General features: G+C 40.9%; 1 pseudogene; it reads right to left on the minus strand.

Annotated features, from left to right (window-relative positions):
- Window positions 1-1899: 1899 nt before the first annotated feature.
- On the minus strand, window positions 1900-4834 carry LOC113192242 (general transcription factor II-I pseudogene; annotated as a pseudogene).
- Window positions 4835-23911: the final 19077 nt, after the last annotated feature.

Consider the following 23911-nt stretch of genomic DNA (forward strand, 5'->3'; position numbering starts at 1 on the left):
GTATCTGTGATAGAAGATGCTCTCTAGAGAATGTCAGAGCAGCCTACTGGAGCCAATCAGTTTGACGCCCCGGGCCTGAGTGGTTTTGATCACTCTGGAACTTTTGCAAAGCTTGTCTGGTGAAGTTTAGAATTGGAGTGCTTCCATATATCACGTCAAGTTTACATGGGAAAGTCAAGGTTTGTATTCTGATTTTTTTAAAATTTTTATTAGTGCGTTATAGTTGTACATATTGATGGAATTTGTTGTTATATATTCATATATGCACAAAATAAAGGTTTGTATTCTAGATCCAAGTAATTCCCCAAATAAATGTTTACTTTTGTGTACTTGTTTTTTTTTTTTTGAAAGGCATGGATGGATTTTATTTATTACCCTATATCTACAATTTAATTTGAGGTAAAATATAAGCAACACATAAAAATGCCTATTTTGCTACCGTGTATATGATTCTCCATGTGAACATCGTAATAAGTAAAGCGAGCGCTATGCCTCCCCGCCTTCAGCTCCACAGCTGGCATCGAGACCCACAGTCTGTGAACTCCCCACACACCAGGACTCTCCTACGTATGGCGCAGAATAGCAAGGGTGCAGAATCAATCAACCTGCTGGCCCTGCTGTCCACTGCTGCCTCAGTGTCCCACGCAGAATTAGAAAATGACAGACGGTGACAGCTCACGCCACAGATTCCGAGGCGCAGCTTGCCTAAGCGCTCAGACCCAACCCTGACTCCCAGGCTACGCTTTGGATAAAGCATAGAGGTGGAAGAGGGATCTGCAGGCCGTCCACCCACGCTGGGCCTCTCACCGACCGTCAGGCATCCACACGGTGGTTCTCTTCATTATGATAAAAACACAGGAACCATGATAGATAGCTTAGGAAAAGGTCTAGTCAAATGTACAGATGACTACTGTTCACTCGGCCTTCAAGGACAGCGGTGAACAAGGAGCATTTAAATGATTCTTCCAATAGAAAAACTAAAGAACTGACTATCACAGGAATTTTCTTCGCTGCAGAAGCTGAGATGTTCCCATAGGAGATATCTTCTCTCAACTGGAAAATACACTGTTGAGAGCCACAGCCAAAGGGGCCCCAGCAAACTTCCAGCTGCCAGCAAACTTCCAGCTGCCGGCTAATGATTGGCTCACAGTGGCCCCAGCAACATCTAGCTGATTGGCTCCTCTGCAGTGATGTTCATTGGGCTGTTTCCCTGCCCTTCAGACTGCCAGCTGATGATTGGCTCACAGCGGCCCCAGCAACATCTAGCTGATTGGCTCCTCCAGGGAGCTGCTCATTGGGCTGTTTCCCTGCCCTTTCAGACCACAGAGCTGCTTATTGGGGGACTTCTTTGGCTCCACCCACATGACCCAGCCAATCAGCCTCAAGAGCAGGAGGATTGTGGGAGGTGGGGAGGTTTGTGTGGGTGAGAGGCTTGTGGAAGCCAGTGGTGGCAGTTGGGCTCTGAGGGTTTTTTTTCCTGAGGAGCTGTTTTGCTTGGCGTTTGTAGTTCTAAAAATAAAGTTAGTTTCTTTTGACAAGTGGCTCCTGAATTGTGCCCAGCCAGACTGCGGCAATACACACCACGCCGAAGGCTCTGCTGGATACGTTCAAACATCTGCTGAGAGTCGTCCCTGTCATTTCCCTGTCGTGTTCCCAGCATTGCTGAAATCCTTAATATACATTCCAAAGTAAACCAGCCATTCCAAATCTACAGTCACTCTGCTCTTTAATTCAATTCACAGAACTGCTGAAAAAGTAGACATTTCTATCTAAAAGTAGAAAAAAAGGTTTGTATAGAAGGTATTTCTGTTATACAAGTATGTTACACAGCTTGGGGCAGTAACAGGTCCAAAAAGCTCTTCTCAACCACTGACACCTTAAGCCTGGGAGGGAAGAGGTCTACCACGTGGGATCTGGTTCTTGCTTGATCTGAGAGTTTCCGGTCAGTCTCCTTAATTTCTTCCGTTGCTGGTACTTCCAACTGGCTTGGCTCAGCTGATTCTTGGATCACAGGGCCTTCTGACTCGTTCTGATCAGCCAACTGGTTATTAATCACGAGTCCGGGAAATGGTCTAATGACTGTGAACTTGATGAACTCAGCAGAATCTAAGATCCTCCTCATGGAGCTTATCTCCAGGTAGCTGGGGGCTTTGAAGGACACCCTGGGGGGCATGCCATCCACCACCACGCACCCAAGGTTGATGATGATCTTCCTGTAGGGCACCTTCACAGGGAAGCCCATGCCGATAGCTTCGCCGAATCTCCGACTGAAGAGGTCGTTCACTTGCTCGCGCAGCTGTCTTGCTTTCTCAACTTTTGACAGTCTCTCATTGTCATCATCTGGAATTTTCACTTGAATGATGTTCAGATCCTCCACACCTGACGCAGTTGTGTTAACATTGGGTGACGAATTTATTTTTCTGGGCGGGCTCTTGGAGGAGGAGGTACTCTCCTTGATCGCCGTCTCAAACATCTCTGGTTTCTTAATGATGAATTTGATCTTGGCCTTGTTGCGCAGTATCTTCTCCAGCCTCGGAATGCCAAAGGTAGAGGGCTTTCGGAAGGGCACGCCCTCGGGTAGGCTTTCCACATAGAAGTCCTCCGGGAAAGACTCGAACAATGCAAACGGCACCTTCACCGCCTGCTTAAGGCCAAGAGCTTCACCGCATTTTTCATTGAAAAGATTCTCGACTTTCTGCTTCAGGTCCGTGATCTTGGCGTTCCAGGCCTCAAAGGAAAACTCTCTCCCACGAGGCTTCAAGGAAACGTTGGAGCCATTAGTCTGGGTGGCAGTTCGAACAGCGGAGGTCTGAGGGTTATTGTTGTTAGAGCCTTCCACCATGACCTCAATTTCAGGAATCTTTGAGTTACTCCCAGGCTCCGTGGTCTTTTGGGGGACTGCAATGCTTTAGTGTTTACTTTGCCGGCCATTCCAGGAGGCAGGTAGGAAACGACCAGCTCAGGTTTTTTAACAACAAACTTAATTTTATTGCTCCCATGGACAATCCTTTCAAGTCGAGGAATTCCAAACCAGGTGGGGCTTCGGAAGGGAATTCCTTCTGGCAAACCCTCCACATAGAGGAACTCCGGGTTGGATTCGAACACAGGGTATGGTACTTTCACTGCCTCTGTAAGTCCAAGAGCTTGAGCAAATTTCAAATTAAAAATTTCTTCTACTTCCGTAGCTTGGTAATTCTAACATTCCAATCTTCTTTGACTGGAGTGTTGGTTCTTGGCTGAGTGACTTCAGTTGTACTATGAATCAGCAGTTCTGGTCTTTTAATAACAAATTTTATCCAATTGCCCACTTGAATGATTTTCTCCAGCCTTGGGATTCCATACCAAGAGGGACTTCTAAAAGGAATGTTTTCTGGTAGCCCTTCCACATAGAGGTCATTAGGATGCGCCTCAAATTTTTGGTATGGTATAGCCTTGGCTTCAGTGCTCCCCAAGGCCTCAGCAAACTTTTTGCAGAAAAGTTGATCTACCATCTTTCTTAGCTTAGTGATTCTGGCATACCACTCTTCTTTGACTCCGGACGCGGGTTTGTCGAGCTACAGGTCTTCCCGTGTGGAGTTCAGGAGCTCGTGTTTCTTGATCACAAAACGAATCCTTTCCTTTGCAAGCAATATCCTCTCGAGTCGAGGAATTACATACGTAGACGGCCTTCTAAAAGGAATTCCTTTGGGAAGTCCCTCTACATAAAGATCTTCAACATGAGACTGGAAAAGAGGGTATGGGATCGTCACCGGACCTTTGGCTTTTATTGCTTGAGCGTATTTTCTTTCAAACAACTCTTCAACTTGTTTACGTAGATCAGTAATTTGCGCATTCCATTTCTCGAAGTTGAACTCCCTCACTTTCCACCTCCCGGCATTTGCAGGCTCTCCGACAGGCGGCTGTGGAGGCTCGTTGCTCTTTGGTCTCTTGGTGGGTGGAGAGTAATCATCATCTTCAATAGTCACCTCAACTTCAGGGTCCTCACTTGTTTCTGAAGGGACATGTTGAGTAGAATCTTCTGCAGGCACCTCCATTTCTGTTCCCTCGTTGCCTTCGGAAGAGTGATGGCTTCCTTGGACGTTGTACTGATAGTAGTCAGGGTCTTCTGACTCCTCCTTGACCGTCACAGCTGCCATTTCCAGAGAAATGCCAGAATCTTCTGTGGGCTCCGTTTTCACTTTGATGGGGCCACAACTTCCACCTGGAGACAACAGGGATCTTTCAGCATCTGTTACCATCACACGACCACCCAGGTGTTTCCTTGGCTCTAGGAAGGGTCTCTTGATGATAAAGGAAATCCCTGCTTTTTTCTCCAAAATCCATTTCAGGGTTGCAAGGTCATAATTTTCAGGGTGTTTGAAGGCGACTCCCTCTGGAAGGCCCTGCACTACCACAGCCGACTGGTCTCTAAGCATCTTCTCATACGGGACAGGCACCACGTGGATTTGCCTAAGGCTTTCCCATAGCAAAAGCAGAAATAGTCCTCAACTGTTTTCCTGAGCGTCTAGATCTCTACGGTGTCCACACTCATCTGGCTGGCCTGAGGTGTGGACTTCATCTTATGCATCTCGGCTGCCTTTTCTTCTTCTTCAACACAGTATTTTACAAAATCTTTCTGGAAATCCTTTCTGGAGTTGACGAAAGCATGACCCCTCTCCACTCCGACCACAAACACGTCTGACTCCTATACCGCGATGCAGGCCACTTCCGCCTTGGATTTGGCCAGTTCCTTACACATGGACTCGAGAGCAGACATGAGGAAGGTCACCACCATCCTGCTCTCCGAAGACTCCTTATCTTCAATGGGCAGGGTAGACATCGCTACCTGGGCCATGATCCCCTTCTTCTGCCTGCTCTCATCATAGCGGGAGACTGACTTTGGGTGGCATCCTCTATCCTTAACTAACTTTTCCCCCTCTACAGGGAATAGGCCAGCAGCTTGCTCCTGGGCAGACACAGTCGGAACCTGTTCCTGAACCTGTGCAGCCAGCCCTTGCTAGCCGTGAACGGCCTCCTGGCCTCCTCTTCAGCCTGCCGTGGCGCCTCTCGGGGGACACCTGGCTCAGGTCCTGGTACAGGCTCAGCGCCTTCTGGCTCAGGGCGCTGCCGTCCACAGCCACGCGCTGGCTGCTCATGTCCTCCACCCACAGGCTCAGCGCCTTCTCCATCTTCACCAAGCACTTGTCCCCCACGGTGGCCCTGACCTTGGCGTTCTGGGGGGCCACGGTGAAGCTGGCCCGGATCTCCTTCTCCTTCTTCACGATTTCCCGGATGGAGGATTCGTTCTTACCGAAGATCTTGGCCACCTCCACGTAGGACTTCTGCTCCTTCCTGACCAAGTCGAGAACCTTCACCTTTTCGCTCAGCGGCAGCACTTTTCGGCTCCTCTTGGGTGCTTCCTCATTGCCAGCCTGGGTGCTCTTGAGCTTGGGCAGCATCGTTAAAAGTGAAGGAGAATTACTGGAACACAAGGCCAGCGACACCTGGGTGACACTGGACAGGGGCCCAGGTGGTGGCACCGCCCCAGGTGGGCCAGGGCTGCCTCCCAACACCCACCGCTGCACCAGAGGCCGGACTTAACAACGGACTCCTTCTGAAATCTTCCATTTAACGAGTCCGGGCCATGGCTGGCCGCGGGTCCCTGGGACTTGGGGCAGGACGGCGCCCTCAGTCCCAGCGCTGCCTGTCCCGGTTATTCAATTGCCTCCGTTTTTCCATTACCCATTATTTTTTACTCCATGTTTTCTTTCCCTGCTTTGATTGTAATTCTCCTTTATGAGTTTTAAAGATGAGCCTGGTTGGCCTGCGGGCGCGCCATTCTTCATCTTCTGCTGGTTCTTCTGCTGGTGGCTAGTGTTTAATAGATGTGGTGACTTGTTCTATCTCTGAAACAGACTCCGGCCATTCTCCAAGACCTTCCTGGGTTTCTCGTTGGAGATCCATTCCAGGGATTAGGTTTATGGTGTCCTTGTTGATCTGATCCGAGTGCAGCCGCCTCCGGGCACCGCGGGGCGGAGTATGAAGGGCGCTAGTGGGGGCCGCGCGCTGAGGCCACCGCGGAGCAGCCTCCGCTGAGGGAGCTGTGAGCGGGAGAGAGGTGAGGGCGAGGGGCCAGTGCGTCTCCTGTCACCACCGCGCTCCTGTCACCACCGCGCTCCTGTCACCACCGCATGGCCGCCCAGGCAGGGCCTCACTCAGCACCTTGTTCCGCTCTCCGGGGACAGAGGGGAAAGGCCGGGGTAACTGCTGCAGGAGGGCGGCCCGGCTGGAGAGCGCGTGCCCGGGGAAGGGGGGGCACCGGGTGGCCCCTTTTCTCTGCTCTCGGAGCTTCTCTCTCACCCTCCTCCTCCTCCTCTTTTTTTTTTTTTTTTTACTTTTGTGTACTTGTTACTGACAGCACAGTCCTTGTCCCTGATGCCAATTCATGCCAACTTAATAATAAAGACATGGTTTTGAGAAAAAGGAAAAAGGTTTATTGATTTGCTAGCAAATGAGAAGCACAGGCAACTCTAGTCCCAGAAGCTGTGCTTCTTCCATTTAATTGTATTAGTACTGGAAGGCACCCTTATATCCTGTCTGTTCTACAGGTGATGGCATATTATTCAAATTAACTCGGGTTGTTTTATTAGGAGTACTACAAAACAGTAATAGGGAACAATTATAAAGATTACGAGGAATATACAAAATGAAATTAACAATAGCAAAATATCTTTAGTTTGTATAATAGCTATGAACCAAGAAACATAATGTTCATAATCCCAAACCTTATTTAAATGTGTCATATCCCATGTTTATTTAGAGATCATTGTAATCTTTTTTTTAAAATTTTTTTAACATTTATTTTTTAGTTGTAGTTGGACACAATACCTTTATTTATTTTATTTATTGATTTTTATGTGTGCTGAGGATTGAACCCAGGGCCTTGCACGTCTCTACAGCTGAGCCAAAACCCCAGCCCCAAGATCACTGTAATCTTTACAACAAAAATGTATCCTTTGGATATAACTTTATTTTTTTTTAATTTTTTATTCTGATTTGTTATATATGACAGCAGAATGTATTAAAATTCATATTACACATATAGAACACAATTTTTCATATCTCTGTTTGTACACAAAGTATATTCACACCATTCATGTCTTTATACATGTACTTAGGATAATGATGTCCATCTCATTCCATTCATCTTCTTTTTATACCCCTTGTCCCCTCCCTTTTCCTCCTTCCCCTTTACCCTATCTAGAGTTTGTCTAATCTTCCCATAATCCCCCTGCCAAGCCCACTATGAATCAGCCTCCATATATCAGAGAAAACATTGGGCATTTGGTTTTTGGGGATTGGTTAATTTCACTTAGCATTATGTTCTCCATCTCCATCCATTTACCTGCAAATGCTATGATTTTATTCTTTTTTATTTCTGAGTTATATTCCATTGTGTATATATAACTCATTTTCTTTATCCATTCATCTATTGAAGAGCATCTAGGTTGGTTCCACAGTTTAGCTATTGTGAATTGTGCTGCAATAAATATTAATGTGGCTATATCCCTGTAGTATCCTGTTTTTAAGGCCTTTGGGTATAGACTAAGGAGTGAGATAGCTGGGGCAAATGGTGGTTCCATTCCAAGTTTTCCAAGGAATCTCCCTACTGCTTTCCATATTGGCTGCACCAATTTGCAGTCCCACCAGCAATATATGAGTGTGCCTTTTTCCCCACATCCTGGCCAACACTTATTGTTATTTGTATTCTCAATAGCTGCCATTCTGACTGGAGTGAGATGAAATCTTAGAGTAGTTTTAATTTGCATTTCTCTAATAGCTAGAAATGTTGAACATTTTTTCATATATTTGTTGATTGATTGTATATCATCTTATGAGAAGTGTCTGTTCAGGTCCTTGGCTCATTTATTGATTGGGTTATTTGTTTTTTGTTTGTTTGTTTGTTTTGGTGTTTAGCTTTTTGAGTTCTTTATATATCCTAGAGATTAGTCTTCTATCTGATGTGCAAGTGGTAAAAATTTGCTCCCAAATTGTAGGCTGTCTATTCACCGCACTGATTATTTCTTTTGCCGAGAAGAAGCTTTTTAGTTTGAATCCATCCCATTTATTGATTCTTGGTTTTATTCTTGCGCTATAGGAGTGTTATTATGGAAGTAGGGGCTTAATCCGATATGATGGATGTTTGGGCCTACTTTTTCTTCTATGAGGTGCAGGGTCTCTTGTTTAATCCCTAGGTTCTTGATCCACTTTGAGTTGAGTTTTGTGCATGGTGAAAGATAGAGGTTTAATTTCATTTTGTTACATGTGGATTTCCAGTTTTCCCAGCACCATTTGTTGAAGAGGCTATCTTTTCTCCAATGTACGTTTTTGGTGCCTTTGTCTAATATAAAATAACTGTAATTATATGGGTTAGTCTCTGCGTCCCCTATTCTGTACCATTGGTCTACAGGTCTATTTTGGTGCCAATACCATGATGTTTTTGTTACAATTGCTCTGTAGTATAGTTTAAAGTCTGGAATAGTAATTCCACCTGCTTCACTCTTCTTGCTAAGGATTGCTTTAGCTATTCTGGGTCTCTTATGTTTCTAGATGAATTCCATGACTGCTTTTTGTATTTCTATAAGGAATTTCATTGGAATTTTGATTGGAATTGCATTAAATCTGTATAATGCTTTTGGTAGTGTGGTCATTTTGACTATTAATTCTGCTTATCCAAGAACAAGGTAGATCTTTCCATCTTCTAAGGTTTTCTTTAATTTCTTTCTTTAGCATGCTATAGTTTTCATTGTAGAGGTCTTTCGCCTCTTTTGTTAGGTTGATTCCCAAGTATTTTATTTTATTTTTTTGAGGCTATTGTAAATGGGGTAGTTTTCCTCGTTTCCCTTTCAAAGGATTTGTCACTGATATGCACAAATGCCTTTGATTTATGGGTGTTGATTTTGTATCCTGCTATTTTGCTGAATTCATTGGCTAATTCTAGAAGTTTTCTGGTGGAATGTTTTGGGTCTTCTAAGTATAGAATTATATTGTTGGAAAATAGTGCTAATTTGAATTCTTCTTTTCTATCTGTATCCCTTTAATTTCTTTTGTCTGTCTAATTGCTGTGGCCAGTGTTTCAAGAACTATGTTAAATAGAAATGGTGAAAGAGGGCATCCCTGTCTTGTTCCAGTTTTTAGAGGGAAAGCTTTCAATTTTTCTCCATTTAGAATGATGTTGGCCTGGGCTTCACATAGACAGCTTTTACAATGTTGAGATATTTTCCTGTTATCCCTGGTTTTTCTAGTGTTTTGAACATGAAGGGATGCTATATTTTGTCAAATGCTTTTTTTTTTTTTTGCATCTATTGAGATGATCATATGGTTCTCATCTTTAAGTCTATTGATGTGATGAATTACATTTATTGATTTCCATATGTTGAACCAACCTTGCATCTCTGGGATGAACCCCACCTGATCATAGTACACTATCTTTCTGATATGTTTTTATTCGTGATTTGCCAGAATTTTTTTTGAGAATTTTTACATCTATGTTCATTAGAGATATTGGTCTGAAGCTTCCTTTCTTTCATGTGTCTTTGACTGGTTTTAGAATCAGGGTAACATTGGCCTCATAGAATGAGTTTGGAAGTGCTCACTCTTTTTCTATTTCCTGAAACAAAATTAAGAGTATTGGTATTAGTTCTTCTTTAAAGGTCTTGGAGAACTCTTCTGTGTATCCATCTGGTCCTGGGCTTTTCTTGGTTGGTAGGCTTCTGATGGCATCTTCTATTTCATCACTTGAAATTGATCTGTTTAAATTGTGTATATCATCTTGATTCAATTTTGTAAATCATACATCTCTAGAAACTCGTGAATGCCTTTGATTTTTTCTGTTTTATTGGAGTACAAGTTTTCAAAAATAATTTCTAATTATCTTCTGTATTTCTGTACTGTGTTGTGATATTTCCTTTATCATTACATATGTTAGTAATTTGAGTTTTTTCTCTCCTTCATTAGCATGGCTAAAGGCTTGTCAATTTTATTTGTTTTTTCAAAAAACAACTTTTTGTTTGTTCAATTTTTTTAATTGTTTCTTTTGTTTCAATTTTATTGATTTAAGCTCTGATTTTAATTAGTTTGTCTTTTACTGCTTTTGGTGTTGATTTGTTCTTTTTTTTTCTAGGGCTTTGAGATGTAATGCTAAGTCATTTATTTGTTGACTTTTTCTTCTTTTAAGGAATGAACTCCATGCAATGATCTTTCCTCTTAGTACTGCCTTCATAGTGCCCCAGAGATTTCAATACGTTGTGTCTGTATTCTCATTCACCTCTAAGAATCTTTTAATTTCCTTCTTGATATCTTTTGTAACCCATTGTTCATTCAGTAGCATATTATTCTCCATGTGTTGGAGTAGGTTTTATTTTTTATTTTATCACTTATTCTAATTTTATTTCATTGTGATATGATAGAATGCAGGGTAGTATCTCCACTTTTTTATATTTGCTAAGAGTTGCTTTGTGGCATAATATATGGTCTATTTTAGAGAAGGATCCATGTGCTGCTGAGAAGAAACTGTATTTGTTCATTGAAGGATGAAATATTCTATATATATATATCAGTTAAGTCTAAGTTATTGATTGTGTTCTATAGTTTTTTGTTGTTGTTGTTGTTGTTCAGCTTTTGTTTGGAAGATCTATCCAGTGGTGAAAGAGGTGTATTAAAGTCACCCAGAATTATTGTGTTGTGATCTATTTGACTCTTGAACCTGAGAAGAGTTTCTTTGATGAATGTAGATGCTCCATTGTTTGGGGCATATAAATTTATTCTTATTATGTCTTATTGATGAATTGTTCCCTTAAGCAGTATGATATATCCTTCTTTATCCCTTTTGATTAACTTTGACTTGAAGTCTACTTTATTTGATATGAGGATGGAAACTCCTGCTTGCTTCCATGTGAGTGGCATGATTTTTCCCAATCTTTCACCTTCAGTCTGTGGATTTCTTTTCCTAAGAGATAAGACTCTTGGAGGCAGCATATTGTTGGGTCTTTTTTTTTTTTAATCCAATCTGCCACTCTGTGTCTTTTGATTGGTGAGTATTATTGAGGCATGATTTGAAATTCCCAACCACTTTTGTTTATTTTTGGTATTTAACTTGACTTGGTTTCTCCTTTGATTAGTTTTTCCTTTAGTGTAATTCCTCCCTTTGCTGATTTTCATTGTTGTTTATCAATTCTTCTTCATGGAAAATTTTGCCAAGGATGTTCTGTAGTGCAAGCTTTTGAGTTGTAAAATGTTTTAACTTTTATTTATCATGGAAGCTTTTTATTTCATCATCAAATCTAAAGCTTAATTTTGATGGATATAAGATTCATGTTTGGAATCCATTTTCTTTCAGAGCTTGATATATGTCGGTCTAGGATATTCAAGCTTTCAGGGTCTGGGTTGAAAAATCTGCACATATTCTAATTGGTTTCCCCCTAAATGTAATCTGATTTCTTTCTCTCTTGGCTTTTAATATTCTATCCTTATTCTGCATGTTAGGCATTTTTATAATAATGTGCCTTAGTGTGGATCTGTTGTGATTTTGTACATTTGGTATCCTGTAAGCCTCTTAAATTTGGTTTTCTAATTCATTCTTCATGTTTGAAACTTTTTCTGATATTATTGCACTGAATAGATTGTTCATTCCTTTGGAACTCTATTCCTTCCTCTATCCCAATAACTCTTACATTTGGTCTTTTTATGCTATCCCATATTTCTTGAATGTTCTGCTCATGGTTTCTTATCAGAATGTTCTGCTCATGGTTTCTTATCATTTTCACTGTGTGGTCTACATTCTTTTAAGATTATATATTTTGTCTTCATTGTCTGAGGTCCTGTCTTCCAAGTGGTCTAATCAGTTGGTAATGCTTTCAATTTAACTCTTAATTTGATTTATTGTTTCTTTCATTTCAAGGATTTCTGTTTGTTTGTTTTTTAAACCTTTGTCTCCCTATTGAAGTAATCTTTTGCTTCCTGTATTTGTTTATGTAGCTCTTTGTCAAAATGATCTTTTGCTGCCTGTATTTACTCTCTTATATCATCCTTTAATTTGCAGAACATTTTAATGATGTACATCCTGAACTTCTTCTCTGTGATTTCATCTGCTGTGTTGGTCATGGATTCTAATAATGTGGTATCTTGATGTGTTTGGGGCACTTTCTTCCCTTTTCACATTGCTTGTGTGTCTTCCCTTCTAACACTGTGGATCCCAGGTGTTACTGTTTTTACCCTATAGGCTTATAGGGCCTTGTAGTGATACAATACCTCTCCTTTGAGGGGAAGGGCAATGTTATCAGATCCCAATATAAACAATATACACCCTAAAAACAAATGTTTGCTAATAAGACATTTATAGTTTGGTCACAGTATACAGAAATGTTGAATTCAATTATTATCTACAATATACTCAATAGGTTTATAAAAGGGTTTACAGTTTCTGATCATGAACAAAGAACTGGGGGTGAGGATTAGGATGATATGCTAAGGAGACAGTAGTTGAGGATATAGAGTTATTATATCTTAGGAAGTGTGAAAGAGAAATCTAAAGAGGAAGATTAGTAACAGAAGAAGGGAGAGGAAGTAATTTTGGGTAGACAAGTAAGTGGGAAGACAGTAGAGTACATAAAACAAACACATATATCAAGAAAAATAAAAAATGTTAAATTAGAAATTGGTGGTAAAAAAGAATAAATAGAATATCCAACACAACTATAATATACTATTCAGATGTCCCAGTCTTCAAAATCCTAATTCATGAAAAGTACTTGGTTTCACATATTTTGGGCATGTGAGGGCGGAAGAAAGGAGACAGATGGGGAAAAAATCTTGAAGGAAGACACAGGGATTGTTTTGGTTGGAGATCAGTAACTTTCCTGCTTCCCTTTTCATCCAATAGGTGAGGTTGTCTCTTGTTAGCTGGTATCTCCGCCCTCAGGATGGTGAAGGTAACCTGGGTGTCACTCTGTCAGGTTAGTGGCTGCTGGGGAGGGGTGGGGTTAGAAACTGGGTACCTGGAAGATGGTGATGAAGATGACCCAAGATGGAGGCTCCTGCTTTCAGTGGTGGGGTGTCGGGTCTGGTGGTGAGTGCTAAGCAATGGTGTTGGATGTTGAGTTCAGAGATGAGCTCTGTGGCTCTCAGTGCCGGCTAACTTCAGAGCCTGTGTGAAGTTCCTGGGTGCAGGCAGGCTACTGCGCATAGTCAACTATGTCTGCTGCTGAAGAGTCCCAAGATGGTGGTGACTGTGGAAGCCCCCATATTGGTAGATGGGGGTCCACACAGGAGTGGCAGCTGGAATTCCTTTGTGTGGGAAACTGCCTGATGCCCTGCATGGGAGTGATGTGGGTGATTTCTGCTCTGGTGGGTGGCCAAAAGTTGTGCATGGGTGTTGATGGTCCCACTTGGGTAATTGGTAGTGCTGAGTGGGCAAGTAGTTGGGAGACCTACTCTGATGCTCTGGATAACTTTATTTTTTTTTAAAGTATATTTTTAGTTGTAGATAGACACTATACCTTTATTTTGTTTATTTAGTTTTTTATGCTGTGCAGGGGAACGAACCCAGTGCCTCACACGGGCTGGGCAAGCACTCTACCACTGAAGCACAACCACAGCCTTTAGATGTAACTTTAAATGAGCTTAGATCCAGCCTACTTTGGATCCATCCTATCGTGGAGTAAGGTGAGAGGCAGAGTCCTTCCTCAGATGAGGTGGGTCTCTTGACAAATCTTAAGTAAGTGTTTTATTTCTGAAACTGATTTTTCACTTCTTTCTTAAATATCATTTTATAAAGTTCTCATTATTGTTTCCTAAGTCTATATGCATATTAGTTAACACAACATAACATTATGTCTGTAATATGAATCAAACAAGCTAAGAGAGATCCTAACCCCTTTTTGTGGGAAAGTGTCAAAGTGTTTTCATGTTTCACAATATTAACCTTGAAACAATCAGGCTCTCATTATCTTTCAAAAATACATTTAAATGTCCACCCCAGTATAAAAAGTAACACAAAATTATATGTGTGTGTGTGTGTGTGTGTGTGTGTGTGTAATATATATATACAGGTTACCCTCATCCAAATTCAGAATATTAAATGGCATAAATAAATCTGCAATTAAAATTAAAATTGCTATATCTATATAAGTCTAAAAAAGATTACCATTACAGACAACTTTAGTTTGGAGACCACCAGCCTGATAAAGTACTCTTCTAAGATTTATACTCTAAAACTTGTATACTAGAAGAACATGAATACATTCAATATACAAAGAATCCACTAATAGCTAATGTCACAATAACACAGGTGTCCTTATATTAACTAGTTTTAACTTTCACAGTAAAATTCAGAATCCACAGAAAAGTAGAGGTTTACAGAATTTAGCAGTTCAAGTAAAAATTAAGAATAGCCTTCAATCTTTTATATATTTAGGAAGCAGTGTTAATGAGCAGAAATAGATTTAGCCAAAGCAAATAGATATAAGCCAGTTTTCAAATGGCAGTATGGCTCTTTTATGCCAGATGCAAAATGTATTAAAGAGAGCACTTATTGGTTAAACCTACATGAACTTTCATTTTATAAACTTTAACAGAACATTTAGATAAGGTTCAAACATATTTAGTTTCAGACTTATATAATTTCTAGTCACATATGTTTAGGTTTTTCATGAAAATTAAGCCTGATCAAAATTTTAAGTCATCTTTTTCTCTGATAAAGAAAAATCTTAAAATCAATAGATATTACATTTTAATAAATATTTTATAGCTGTCAAGTCAAATTGGTATTCATTAGTGTGAGGTTATTTAGAGGCAGAACAGGCATATTGTAGGGTGTCTGGCAAAGCTGACTCAATCCACATTTTAAAATTTTGTACAAAAGAGAATGAATCCTCATTCATGCTTCTCGCTTAAGGAGTTATTTTCCCCCTGGGGAAAGTTATTTCCTCCTAAAACAAAATTTTGGTTAAGATAATACTGATCACCTTTCTCGGGGCCTCTTTGGCCTAAAAGGCCTTACTCCTTTCAGTGGACCTCTGGCAGAGCAGACTCTGTTTCCTTTTCCTAGGAGGCACTTGCAAATGAAGTTTTTGCTTTTGGGGTGAGTATGTTATTGGTACATTTAATTTACATAACAAATTTTATCCCAGAAGAGGGATCAGACTTACATATACAAAAAACAAAACAAGCAAAATATCATAAACAAACAAAAATAAAACCCCATGCCTGAATCTTTCTTTCTTTTTTCTTCTCAATTTGCAATCAAGGGGTTGGAGCACAGGATATTATTGTTTGACCAATCTCCCTTATCATCACTGATGAACTCAGCCTAATTCCATCTCAAGATTGGGAGCCATCTCATCACAAAGTCATGAGAAGTTAATTTCTGTTTTACTATAAATTACTGTAATTTCTAAACTTGTTTGGAATTCCTGCTGATGCCTTGAACTCACTATGGCTGGCTTTCCCTGACCAGATAACAACCCTTTCTGAAACCTCAGCAGCGTCTCATAAATTCTGATGTTGGGATCTGAATTTACTCCCTACCTTGAAATGTCATGCCATATAACTCATTAACCTACTATCTGCCTTAGTATTATTATGCTTGTCAAAATCCTGTTATCTGTAAGTTCTCAAGACACCCCCCTTTGCAACATTTTGTGTTATAAAACCTTGTCCCTGGAAAGCTGGGGGGCTGGTCTCTAGCCCATGTTACAGGAGACAGTTGCTGATGAGCTCTCTTTGTGTATATGCAAATATAAGCTTGCTTTGATTTAAACTTGGAGCTGGTGGTCTTTTCTTTGTGTTGGTGTTCAACAATCACAATGCCATCAAATTTAAGATCTTAGTGAATTCTTCAATGTCAATTGTACCAGAGACTGACTCTCTCATATACGTATATCTATCTATCTCCAGGGCACTCTATTGAAGGGCCATACAGGTCTCTCCATACAGAGACTATTAGGGACCTCTCTGTGGAAATCAGCAGGGGCAAGACACAGGTATCTGCATACATGGGGACTCCAGGAGACCCTTGTATTTTAGCTCTGTAGGCAACAGGTAGGGCTACACCAAGAAGTTCCTCTGGCCAAATGGGGCATCCTCTCAGATCTTAAAAATGGGAGATTATTTTGTCCCCAGGTTGTCATTTTGTAGTACTAGAACCCATGGCCATTGTCTTTCTGCCTGGCAGCTTTCATGTCCCCATCCCCATAAGACAGGCTAATTAATCATCAAACAAGGAGGGAGAGTAATGGGCCCCAATTAAGTTTTTTTCCAAATGGAAGGACAACCCTTAGAGGTTAATCATTCTAGTCCACTCTTTTATCCCAGAGCTCAGGAAAATGAAATGAGGGGTGGACCCAAATGGAGGTTACAGAAGGATTCAGACTTAAGGACCAACAGCACATTGCCAATTGGAAAGTCATGGGCCAAGCCTATAGCCTTAGTATCCTCCCAACATCTAAATAGCAAAGATTCCAACAATTAGCCCCAATGCTTTTTAATGTCTGTTCAGCATGGACTCTTATCAATGCCAGATTCTTTATCCAGAATCTTAAGTCTCCAGACTAGAAAAAACACTCAAGTGGAAAAGCTCTCCGCCAGTTTCCCCCTTGTATCACAGGGAGTTCCATCTTTTTTCCTCTCATTCAAAACAAAATTTATTTCTTTCATTTTTGTCCTCTGTCACCATCTGTGACTTTCATTCTGTGAACCCATGAGACAAGAACCCAGAAAGAAAATTAGTGAGGCCTACAGCCCACATAGACTTCATTTGTCTGCAAAAGTGCTAACTGAGCCCTGTTCTCAAACTTTGATTTTAATCCCCTGGGCAAATAGTGGCTGGAAGGCAGGGTTGAGGCCAGGTCCTCTTTGCCCATTTCTCTACAGACCAGGCAGCTTTCCTGGGATTCTCTTCTTTTTCTTTAGTCCAGGAGGCATCTCTGACCCACAGCAGGATGATTTGCAACTGCCTGTGAGAAACCAGCCTCTACCTCAGAGCAAAGCCCGTCCAAGGAAGGGGGCATGACGCTTGTCCTTGGAAAAACCCACAGAGCACTCCTAGGCACGTACCTACCCTGCTGAGTTGTTATCTACAAGTAACAGGAGAGATCTTCAGAGCCAGGTGTCCCTGACTCAATCAGGGTAGGTGAGGACCCAAAGCAACTCCCTAGCAACCAGCAATCAGCATGAGACAGGGAAAATACCTGGGATGCCAGGTGACCCTCCCAGTGGTTTATGGTGGTTGATAACATATTGGGAAACCATGTAGTTTAGCACGTACACCCCTCATGGCTTAAAACAAACAGTTCAAATGAATCCCCCTCTTGTACTAACCAATCACACTTACCCAACTTGTTCCCGCCAGTGAATGTGCTAATCATGTTTTAGAGTTGTTTTATGATTTTCCCCGCAGTGTGTGATGATTTGCTAAGAGATGCTATGATGTATGGGAAGTCCCTGCCTTCCCCAAAGAGTGTAAAAAACTGCTGCAAACCCTGGGCTCAGGGCCTGTCAGCATCTCCAGTTGCTGTGAGTGTGGAGGACTATCTTGCAATAAACACCTCTTTACTGCTTACATGGATCTTGGTCTCTGGTGGTCTTTTGGAGGTTTCGAATTCGAGCATAACACCTGAGGCCAAGCAGAGAAGCAATGCTGGGATTGTCAGCAATGGGTTAAAATGATTTAGTTTTTTTAAATCCTTTCTCTGGTGTCCTGTCATCCTCACACATTACAGGCAATGCTTTTTTGTATCCTCAACTTAGTTTTTGACTATTCAGACTCCTTATTATGTAATTTCATAAATACCTGTACATACAGAATTTCTTTCACTTATTTTATCTCTGACAGACCAACTCCAACTACTAGATTGTTCAATAATTCAGAAAACCATTCAAAGGCCAGATTGTTACAGTAAAGCATTAGCCTTTTCTTAGTCAGATATATATATATACACACACACACACATACATACACACACAACACACATATACATACCACTGGGATGGTCCCTCAGCAACCCCCCCCTTTACTTACAGGAATGATTCCTCTGGCACAACCCAGGCAAACTCATCCTTTTCTAACTCTCCAACAGTCAGCTCTCAACAAGTCCTTACATCCTAAGCATGGAAGTGAGTTTACTTGGAGTGCCAGGCATGCCCAATGAAGCCGGAGAAAGGGCTGCTATCAGTTCCCTTCATGGTCACCCGATTTTGTTACCAAAACTCAGTCCTTGTCCCTGATGCCAATTTAGTAACAAGGACATGGTTTTGAGAAAAAGGAAAAGGAAAGTTTATTACTTTGCTACCAAAGGAGAACCACAGGGAATTCCAGTCCCAGAGACTATGGTTCTCCCCATAAGGGAAAATAGAGGGTTTTTAAAGAAGCTCTTCAAAGGTTATATTTCAGGTGTGCCCCAAGTGAGGGTCCCAGGTATTCCCTGATGGTGTGTTGAAGTTTACTTGTTAATTTGGGAGATACTCCCTTCCTAGATCTTCCAGTGATAGCTCCTTCCTATGTGAGTGTGTGCTCAAGGACAGATAACTTGCCTAGTAGGGAAAAGGTTATCTTGTTTCTCACCCCCAGGGGAGGGAATGGAAGGGGGAGAAGAGGATAAGAAAAACATCTCCCTTTTAAAATAAGCCTGAGAGCAGTAGGGTTATATACTCAAAAGTTGAAATAGACCACAATTACATACTTATTAGCCAACGTAGAGTAAGAAAGAAAATATCAAAGAAACCATCCAGGGTAAGAGTGATAGATTGTGCTACCAAAATCGATAAAACATCTGCAAATTTTAAAATGCCATAAATAAACAAGTACATGAAAATAATGGAAGATATTTGCAAAATATATAACAAAAGGTCAAAGCCAACATTGAGACATAGGGTTCTTTCCAATTTTATAAGTAAAATTTTTATTTCTTTTTCCTCTTTTGAAGATGATGTCTAGAGGCATTCCCAATAGTCCAGTGTTTGACATTCCATCATGGTTATCTTCCTATACAACTGTAATAAAACTAGGTTGGCCTGAATATCTGGTAATAGACTTGTACCTTAGAGTGGGACAGGACTAATATCCAGATGTGTTGTGTTCCCCCGGCTGAGCATGAGGGGTTCATGTTGTAAACAGTGGTCCATTTTATGCTTTTAATATATTCCTTGCTGCTCTGCCAGTGTGACTTATTTTTGAAAGGATGTGTTTCTCTTCCTCTTCCCCTCCTCCCCCTAATCTTTCCCTCTCCCTAATCTCAGGAGAAACAGAATTATCTTTATTCCTCATGCTGTGCAGAGTTATCTGTCCTTGAGCATCTACCCACTACAGAAAAGAAGTAATTCATATTGGGGTCGGTACCAGAAGATCTCAGAAATGAGTATCTCCCAAATTAACAAATGAATGAAGTTCTGACAGAAAACATATGGAATGTAGCTTTTGAATCATCTCTTTATAAGCCCTACCCCCACCCCATTCCCTTTGATGGGCCAAATCACAGCCTCTGGGACAGGAGTCTCCTTTGCTTCTCCTTTTTTTCACAAAGCAATAAAATTTCTTTTTCCTTTTTCTCAAAACCATTTATTGGATTGGCATTGGGGACAAAGATTGAGCTTTTGGTAACAATGTCATGAGCCTTGAAGTTTTCATGGGGTTGTTTAAAACAAAACCATATGTTAGCAGGGCCAGTGGTACCTACATGCCCTAAATGTGTCTGTGACAAGATCAAGCATGCTTTTCTTATTGAGGAGCAAAACTGTTGTTTTAAGTATCAAAGGCACAAGCTCAATCATAAAGTTAAATTTATAAATAAAGCTCATTTTGAATAATTTTTAAAAATCAAAGGGCTTGCCGGCACCATGGGACATGTAATTCCAGTGACTTGGGAGGCTGAGTCAGGAGGATCAATTGCAAATTTAAGGCCATCCTGAGTAACTTAGCAAGATCCTGTCTCAAAATAAAAAAATTAAAAGGGCTGGGGTGTAGCTCAGTGGTAGAGCATGCTTGGATTTTAACCCCAGTATTATAAACAAAGCAAAACAAACAAAAAACCCACCACCAACAATATCGAAGGGCTTGTGCTCTGGTTTGAATATACCCTGCAAAGTTCATGTATTGGAAACTTAAAATGCTTCCGTGTCAGGAGGTGGGGCCTAATGAGGTGTTCACAAATGAGTTAATGTTGTTATGAATGAGTGGGTTTCTTATAAGCATGAGTATGGTGCCCACTTGCTCTCTCTCATTTGCTCTCTGGCCATGAGATAACTTCTAACATGTTATGATATAGCAAGAAGGCCCTCACCAGATGCAGCCCCTCAATCGGGACTTCCTAGTCTCCAGAACTGTGATAAAATCCTATTGTTTATAAGTTACCCAGTCTGTGGTATTTTGTTATAGCAGCATAATATGAACAAAGATAGCTTGTCTGTTATGACATTATGGGAAAATTAATGGAAATATTTTTACCAAATTTGTAGATGTATTTGGGGTGATCTGACATTGAAAATACAGGCTATTTGTTGTACAGAGAACTTGTATGTGGGGGGGGGGATTCTAGGGAAAACTGAGAGAGAGAGATGGGCAGTCCTACTTGAAGATCCAAACCTGATGGTCAGACAGACCTGAATTCATTGTATTCATACTAGTGAAGGCATCCAGGTGTTGTGAGGACTAAATGAGATAATCTGTGTTAAGGGCTGACCTCAGTGCCCAGCACATTCACTTATTCATCTATTTATTCAGCAGATTTTTATTTAGTGACTACTGCATGCCACACAATTTGCTGGATAGGTGCTGGGGAATCGGCAGTAAACAAAACAAATAATAATCTTTGCCCTTTCAGGGCCAACGTTCTCCTTGATACACAGTAGGCAATCATGAAAGGCAGATTGTATTATAATATTAAACATGAAAAAATTTTAAATCAAGATACACACCTTTTTTTTGGCACTGAGCAAAGGGTTTCTGAAGAGCATATGTAGCAGATATGGGCCAAGAGCATAGAAAACAGGCGCTTCAAATAGATTTCTGGGTGTTGGTGTAAATTGGTGCAGACCTTCTAGAGGGCAGATCCACAGTGCGCATCAAAAGTCTTTACTCCCTCAATTTCACTTCTCCAAGCTTACCCTAAGGAAATGTTCTTGGATCTCCCAATGATTTCTGCTTGAGAAGGAGGATAAGAGGCTCGGAGCCTGAGCTGTGGGGTCAGGCAAGCCTGAGTTTACACTAGAGCCAGTTCTGCCACCTTCTAGCTGGGTGACCTTGGGTTAACATGGGACTGTCAGCAGCTGTGTGAGCTTAGGCAAGTTATTCACAGCCACCATTCAGCATGTTCCTCATCCGTAAAATGGAGATAATAATAGTACTTACCTCATGGGAAAATTCATAGGAATTAATGAAAAAGTACACATAAAGCACTTCTAGCTTAGTGCCTGAAATATGGGAAGGTTTCAATGTACTTGAACAAAAAAGAAAAGAAAGAAGAATATATTCAACCCAGCATTATTTATAATGGTTAAAACTAAATAGAAATTCTTTAAGTGATTTAAAATAAATACAGAGAAGAAATACCATAGTATCACGAGATAAAATCACGGTGCAAATAATTAATGATTCAAAAATGATCACAAGATGTTAAGTAAAAAAAGTTGGCTATGATAAAAATACCAATACAATATAATCCCAATTTTAGAAAAAATATTTTAAAAACTATGCTAAAATATTTTGCACAATGAGCATGTATTATGATTTAAATAAACTCTAATTATTATTATTTTTTTATGTATTTATATGTGTATATATACATATACACAAACATATTATTATAATTTTTTTTGCATTATTGGGGATTGAACCCAGGGGTACGCTATCACTGAACTATATCACAAAAAGCCTTTTATTATTATTATTATTATTATTATTATTTTATTGTGAGATAGGGTCTTGCTAAGTTGCCCAGATTGCTCTTGAATTTGTGATCTTCATGATTCATGAATAGCTGGGATTACACACCTGCACCAGTATACCCAGTGTTCATTTTATCTATAGCAGACATATATAGGGTTTGGGGAGTCCAGCATTATCCTGCATTCTTATAAAATCTTGGTTTTCTCATGGCAATAATCTTTCTCCCTCTGTGGGCAGGGCAGTTTTTAGCTCACATCCTCCTCTCACAGAAACCAAGAAGCTTTGATTCCCAAGGCAGTGGAGAGCTTTCAGGGGGCAATCTTAGTGGCACTGTGGCACTGTGGGTGAGGCTAGCAATGTGACTCTTCTTACAGCTCCTGAGCTGTTTTGGAATTCTCTGGTCCTGGCCCATTCCAGCTGGGTCTTTCTCATCCCACTGTGTTCATGGGCCCCCTCTTAGTTTCCGTAACTCCTTCTATGATTAAGTTAGTCAGAATCTATTTTGGTTGTTTGTAACCAAAAACTCTTACTAATGAGTTATTTTTAATGGCTGGGCAATGAATAAAGCAAGCTGTACTTAACATAGCAGCAGCTGAAGAGACGTTCTTTGCAGGAGTAATCTAAATCCAAGTGAGGCTAAGAGGGTTAGGAGGAAATGCTAAATGACCTGGATGTGGCCACAGGATACCATACATCTGGTTGGAAACTGCAAAATTCATTAAATCAATGTTTTAGGGGTGGATAAGAACACTGAGAGCTAAGGTAAGTATGGAGGAGAAAACGCGAGTCAAGCAGAAGTGTGGTCCATTCTGGGCTGTGACCAATCGCTATAGCCATGGAAGACACTGGAGAGTTAGGCTGCTGCGAAGATCTCAGTGGAGCTATTATTGGATTAAAGAATTAATATCATGGCATATATGTACAGGGAGTGGGGATGAAGGGTCTTTGATGTTTCCTGCATGCCCAGGCTCAGGGATCTAGACCTCGCTGTGAGATCAGGCAAGGCAAGCAGGGACCAAAGGAGGCAGATTTTAAAAGGCCACCTAACGGGGCTTTATTTGAGATATCACTCCCAGGCAGAACTCCATCAGAACAGAGTGGACAGGAGAAGGGTCTGAGGAGAAACCACATGGGAGCTTGAACGGATGGGAATTTTATGGGGCTCAGGGTAGGAAGGGAAGGGCTTGGGACAGGAAAAGGTGTTTTTTTTTTAATTTTTTTTTTTATTGGTCGTTCATAACATTACATAGTTCTTAATACATCATATTACACGGTTGATTCACGTGGATTATGAACTCCCGCTTTTACCCCGTATACAAATTGCTGTATCACATCAGTTACCCTTCCATTGATTGACATATTGCCTTTCTAGTGTCTGATGTATTCTGCTGTCTGTCCTATTCTCTACTATCCCCCCTCCCCTTCCCTCCCCTCCCCTCCCCTTTTCTCTCTCTACCCCTTCTACTGTAAATCATTTCTTCCATTTGTATTATCTTGTCTTGCCCCTCCTTTCCTCTTATATGACATTTTGTATAACCCTGAGGATCGCCTTCCATTTCCATGCAATTTCCCTTCTCACTCCCTTTCCCTCCCACCTCTCATCCCTGTTTAATGTAAATCTTCTTCTCAAGCTCTTCGTCCCTACCCTGTCCTTGTTTACTCCCCTTATATCAAAGGAGTCATTTGGTATTTGTTTTTTAAAGATTGACTAGCTTCACTTAGCATAATCTGCTCTAATGCCATCCATTTCCCTCCAAATTCTATGATTTTGTCATTTTTTAATGCAGAGTAATACTCCATAGTATATAAATGCCACATTTTTTTTATCCATTCATCTATTGAAGGGCATCTAGGCTGGTTCCACAGTCTTGCTATCGTGAATTGAGCTGCTATGAACATCGATGTAGCAGTGTCCCTGTAGCATGCTCTTGTTAGGGCTTTAGGGAATAGACCGAGAAGGGGAATAGCTGGGTCAAATGGTGGTTCCATTCCCAG

The sequence above is a fragment of the Urocitellus parryii genome, chromosome 9 (genome assembly GCF_045843805.1).
Source record: "Urocitellus parryii isolate mUroPar1 chromosome 9, mUroPar1.hap1, whole genome shotgun sequence".
NCBI lineage: Eukaryota > Metazoa > Chordata > Mammalia > Rodentia > Sciuridae > Urocitellus > Urocitellus parryii.